The sequence below is a fragment of the Phocoena phocoena genome, chromosome 20 (genome assembly GCF_963924675.1).
Source record: "Phocoena phocoena chromosome 20, mPhoPho1.1, whole genome shotgun sequence".
Classification (NCBI taxonomy): domain Eukaryota; kingdom Metazoa; phylum Chordata; class Mammalia; order Artiodactyla; family Phocoenidae; genus Phocoena; species Phocoena phocoena.
The window spans coordinates 38,165,347-38,171,179 of NC_089238.1; the positions used below are offsets into that span (position 1 = coordinate 38,165,347).

The 5,833-nt window shown below is 39.0% G+C and overlaps 1 pseudogene; it reads right to left on the reverse strand.

The window, feature by feature from the left end:
* Window positions 1-2,972: 2,972 nt before the first annotated feature.
* Window positions 2,973-3,323, reverse strand: LOC136141091 (small nuclear ribonucleoprotein Sm D2 pseudogene; annotated as a pseudogene).
* Between the last annotated feature and the right edge of the window lie 2,510 nt (window positions 3,324-5,833).

Sequence of the window (5,833 nt, forward strand, 5' to 3'; positions counted from 1 at the left end):
GTGTTCACCATGACTTGATTTCCCATTTATTGATGTTTACTGTCTACTGACCACTGAGGATACCACTAGATGTACATTCCATCAACTACCAGCCTACATGATAAACACATCATACAATTAACTTTTTTTTTAGGTGGGAAATACAGTGCAGAGACATTAAGATTCTTTGCCAAAAAAATCACACAGCTAGAAAGCACTGAAGCCTGGATTCTAATCCTGAAACCAAAGCTCTAACCATAATGGAAAAAAATTAACTGGGCTATAATAAAATTTAAAATGTATATTCATAAAAGACATCATTAAATCTATGTATAGATCTATCCAAACAATAAATATAGATATATCTAAAATAATCATCTATTATCTCTACATCTGTTTACCTGGATGAGGTAGAGAAAGAGAGAAAGAATTTGTGTCTTAATTTATATTTTTTCCTCCTCATACTGGATACTGGTGATATAAGGACACTATTCTCACAAAGTTCTGCCATATTAGGCAAGTCAATTACCCTTCCTTGGGCTTCAGGAAAAGCAAAAGCTGATTAAACTGAAGAGGCATGTAATGAATGAAATGAAGTATGCAGATGTCAGCTTCAGAACTTTCTGGTTGCAAATTCCAGGTTCAGTATATCACTAGTTTGTAGACTAGCTATATCATCTTTCTGTAACTTAATTTTATCATCTGTAAAATACTTACCTGGTTGTGCAGACATTAAAGGAGATTATATATTTTAAATGCTCAATACAGTGCCTAGCACCAGACAGTCAAAATAGACAATGGTGAGGTTTTCGATGCTTTGCAAACATGAAAATTTCCAGTTATAGAGAATAAGAATATTATTAGGGCTTCCCTGGTGGTGCAGTGGTTGAGAGTCCGCCTGCCGATGCAGGGGACACGGGTTCGTGCCCCGGTCCGGGAAGATCCCACATGCTGCGGAGCGGCTGTGCCCGTGAGCCATGGCCGCTGAGCAAAAAAAAAAAAAAAAAAAAAAAAAAAAGAGTATTATTAGCTTCCACTTGGCTGTGAATTTAAGAAAGAAGAGAGCGTCTAAGAGTTTTACAGAAGTAAAAGCCTCAACTACCACCAGTGAAAGAAGAAAACGGGGTTTAAAATGTATCAGGAATAATATCCAGTTGCATATGTGCTGGCTGTGCAAATAAACACACATAGGTGAATGAGAAAAAGAAACATAAAAAGCAACTGGTTCAAATTTTGTCTTTGATTCTGACTAGCTTGGAAACCTGAAACTAACTTCTTCTTAGAGTGGCTCTCCCTTTCAATGTTGCTTCTTCAGAGAAGGCTTCCTGAACTCCTTAAGTAGATTGCAGGCAGACCTCAGAGATATTGTGGGTACAGTTCCGGACCACTGCAATTAAAGCAGATATCACAGTAAAGCAAGTCACAAGAATTTTTTTGGTTTCCCGTTGAATATAAAAGTTATGTTTACACTGTACACTATATTGTATATTATAAGTATGCAATAGTATTATGTCTAAAAAAAGCAATGTACATATCTTAATTAAAAATACTTCATTGCTAAAGAATGCTAACCATCATTTTGAGCTTCTGCTAGTGGAGGTTTAGAATATAGCAAGAATCACCAAAATGTGACACAGAGACACAAAGTTTGCAAATGCTGTTGAAAAAATGGTGCTGGTAGACTTGCTTTACACAGGGTTGCCACAAACCTTCAATTTGTAAAAAACGCAGTATCTGAGAAGTACAATAAAGCGAGGTATGCCTGCAGTCCTCTTATTATATGGATTTCTAAAACCCCATACTTCTCCTTCGTATCATTGGTTTTTTAAGACTCCATGCTTCTCTCTCAGATCATCTGTCATCTTGGTTATCATGTGATCATTTCTATGGGCCTCATTACTTCTTGTCTCTACAGCTAACAGATAAATCCTATGGAAGCAGGAACACATCACTCTTGTTTCCCACCTGCCCTCACTTTGCCTGTGGCAGGACCTGGCACAAGTAACAGATAAAATAATAGGAGAATAAACATGAGTGTGCAAGTGAAGGAAGTGAAAGGGGAGAGGAGACAGAAATGTGGTAGAAAGAAGTGATGCTGGGATTTGATGCACATCTTCTATAACCAAGTTCAGAGCTTTTCCCTTTATTGCACCAGACTCCTTCCTCCCGTCCTCTTTCCTTCCATCTTTTTCACTTTGTTTAGAATATAATTTTAAAGTATAATTATAAATAATTATAAAATATAATTTAAAAATATAATTCAGATCATTATGTGGTTGGATGTTGGACTTGCTTTTCAGAAGGTCTAGGGGAAGCTTTTCTTATCTGTGGACTTGACACTTTCACCAACACTATTAAACACGGACAGTGGAGACGCTGACCTTGGGCACTGCAATCATCAGCTCACTTTTAGTGGAGCCCAAATTAGGCACAACTGGGGAATGAAGGTGATCAGTTTGCCAACAGCTGATGTCAGCCAGCTTGATGAGATTAGCACATCTACAACACTGCATCATGTGTGGGTACAGGTGCCTTTAACCAACAGCACTCTTTGCATCTAAATCTGCTTCAGTCATGAGTCATCTTGACCCTCCCCTAGGTTCAGGTGCCGGTCTTTTAATTTTTGGTTTCTGGACCAAGCACTCTTTACAGACTATTGAAAATAAAATTACCTTCATCAGTGAGTCTTGCTCAAGGGACATCCTTTTATACCAGCGTTTTCTCTGGGTCTTGTTATTGACATGGACCAGTCTGGATGGTAGACACCATCCTGGTTCAGCCATTACCATTGTTATCAGGGGCCCAGATTCTTCTGGAGGCTTATATTATTACCTGGGACATGGTTGGAAGGAACCTCAGAGACAAAAATCATCATCCTTCCTCTCTACTTTTTTTTTTTTTTTTAAGAAAAACACATGATTTTATTATTCCCAGCACAAAGGGCAGGTCTTTGCAAAATGAGGGGGCAAGTTCTGATGGCAGGGAGGAGGCCCCTACTTGCCGGCAATGAGCAGGCTCCACAGGACCACAGTGGCTGAGTCCCCGTGCAGGAACATTTTTGAGATGTAGTGGTCCTTGTTGACTGGCTTGGACTTTTTCTTGCCCTTGCCGCTCTTGGGTCCACATCTTCTTCACGTTCTCCAGCACCATGTTGCAGTGCTTGTCGAAGGCTTTCACACGGCCCAGGAGCTTTTTGTTGTTGCGGCAGTTGATGAGCACTTGGGTGTTGTTCTTGACCGACTGGGTGAGCACGGAGAGTGGCCCTGTGTTAAACTCCTCCTCCTCCCACTTCTGCAGCTCCTGTGGTGTCACATCTTACCCTGGGGCTTGTCGAGGAGGCTCATGGTGGTGGTGGTGGTGGCCACGCTCTCAAGTCACTACCGTCTCCTCTGCGTTGCTTTGGCCTTCCACAGAGAGCCCTCCCCACTTTTTAATAAATGATTGAACTAAGGCCCAGAGAGCAGAAGTAATTTGACTAAGGCTTCACATTATGATACATTTTGACAGTTAGATTTAGATCCAGGTATCCTTGACCTGAGTGCTAAGTACAACTCTGGGGAGACACCAACATTTTTTCTTTCTTTTTTCCTTCCGTCCTTTCTCTCTCTCTCTGTTGCTTTTATTTTTGTTTTGTTTCGTTTTAATACATTGTAGGTACTGGGACAAACCCAAGTAGCAAGGCAGTTTCCATGAAATATCCAGGCCCTCATTATGCATTCCACTGAGTCTCCTCCTACCTCTCACTCTTCCATTAAGTCAACAAGAAAGAGAAGAGGCTGCTTCTTCCCTCTTCCTATTTTTACCACCAGATTTAAGCTCGGAGTCTGTAAAATACCCACCCCACCATACCCCCACCACATAAACACATATGTCTTGATTTAGACTAAGTCTTGATATCAACTGAATAGCCCACTAAATACATGCACACACAGGATGGAGCCTGTTTAAATCTTATTACCATTCATTTTAATGTAAATTTAGTGATCACTAAAGGGCTGCGCAAAGGCAATGACTCTGCTCCCCTGGTGCAACTCCCCTCCCCAAACATCTTGGAAAAATAAACAGAAAGAAACAAGATCCACATTTTTCATGTCTGTTAACTTTGCAACATGTGCTAACCAAGTAGGTTACTGTAATAGGAGACTGTTATAATTAAGGCCTTTTCTCCCCATGCCATGCTGGAGTTGAGAGTCTGCTGGGAGCGATAAGAAAGTTCTGTTCTACTGAACGTTTTGACATTGTCTTTTGAAATTTGCAGCTGTAGGGTATAAAACCTTTTTTATTTGGGTTGTGGGAGACTGTAAACTGTACAATCACACGTGAACTGGAAATACAATATTAAATGTTGAACAAAGGGTATATTTTCTCCTAATTCCAATGAAGCTGTATTTTTCTAATGGAGTCCCATGATTCAAACATATTTAAATTGGGGGGAAAAAAAAAAAACCTTCAATCTTCCAGTCAGTTATAAAACCATTGTGTGCACAGAAACTTTATAACAGCATGGGAGTTTATAATCCCCCAGCAGGAGGATTAGAAATTTGCAATGAGAGAAGTCCTTAATCTTGCACTTACATAACTGCACGTTTCTTAGATTTAAATTGTACAAATCAAAAAAAATGAAGATCATTTTGTTCTTTTCTAAAGGGTACTCATAGATAAATGATGACTGGTTAGAGCCTATTGAACGTTTGAACCATTTGTAGAATATAATTTATTCATACCAAATACATCGGAAAAGTAACTCTAGTGTTAAATTACAACGTGAAGAAATTAAAAGGCAGAAGTGAGCCGTTGAGTTTAAATGGATGCTCTGAGGTTTGTAGAAAATGTCAAAAGGGTTCAAATGTTCATAATGTAAAAGTAAATATTTGGGCATACTGTAGGAAGGCTTTATCCTGATGTAAGATAATACAGTTCTTCATGAAATATGTTATAAAGAGAAGACTGTTTAGTCTAGCTCATTTAATTTCCATGTGTTTTATTAATAAACAATTATACCAAAAAGGTACGTTCTTGCTCCCCATCTTCCTCATTCAAGTCTGTCTAGTTCTCCCATAAAGTTCATTCCTGAGTGAGTCAAACCAACTATAATTTTCCTTTTTCTTACTGATTTTTCTTCATTTATCAGAAAATTTGCTGGATCAGTAAAACATCTGTGAGGACTTGAGGGTAGGAGACTGATAATGGTACTTGGTCCATAGGATGTAGAAATAGCTAAGTCCTGTAGTCATCTGGCCATAATGCCTCCCCAACATGTGAGGGGAGATACAGACACAAAGAAGTCAAAGGCAGGCAAAATATTGCTTTACACATGGCTGGCTTTCGCCTTAAACTTGGGAAGCTGAGCTGGGTTACATGGAGAATTCTTTTGCTATGGTTTGATATTTTAAATGGTACTTTTCTTTAAACTTAACTTGCATCTTGGAACTTACCACTTTAGTAAATCTAAAATAACAATATTAAACTACAAAAAGAACCAAAAAATACTAAAACAAAATGAATGCATAGAGCCAAAAGAATAGAATAAAAGACGAGTGTTTAACCCTGAAGGGAATAATGAATATGCCCATAATTCTATCCGTGTATTTACCTAATATCCACATTGCCACCTATTAAATGTCCAGGAATCTAAACAGCAGGGTCTGTACACTTCTTCCTTAACTGATGCAGAATAAAGATAAGCAGGCTATATCCAGGGCCTTGAGGGCAATGTTTTCTTAAACAGGACACCAGACGCTCTAACCACATAGGCCAAAAACAAAAGAAAACCTCATTATCCACCTAGATGGGTGAGTGGAGGCTGAGGGAAGACAAGTATATGTAGTCAAGCATTAATATTTGAGGAATCTGG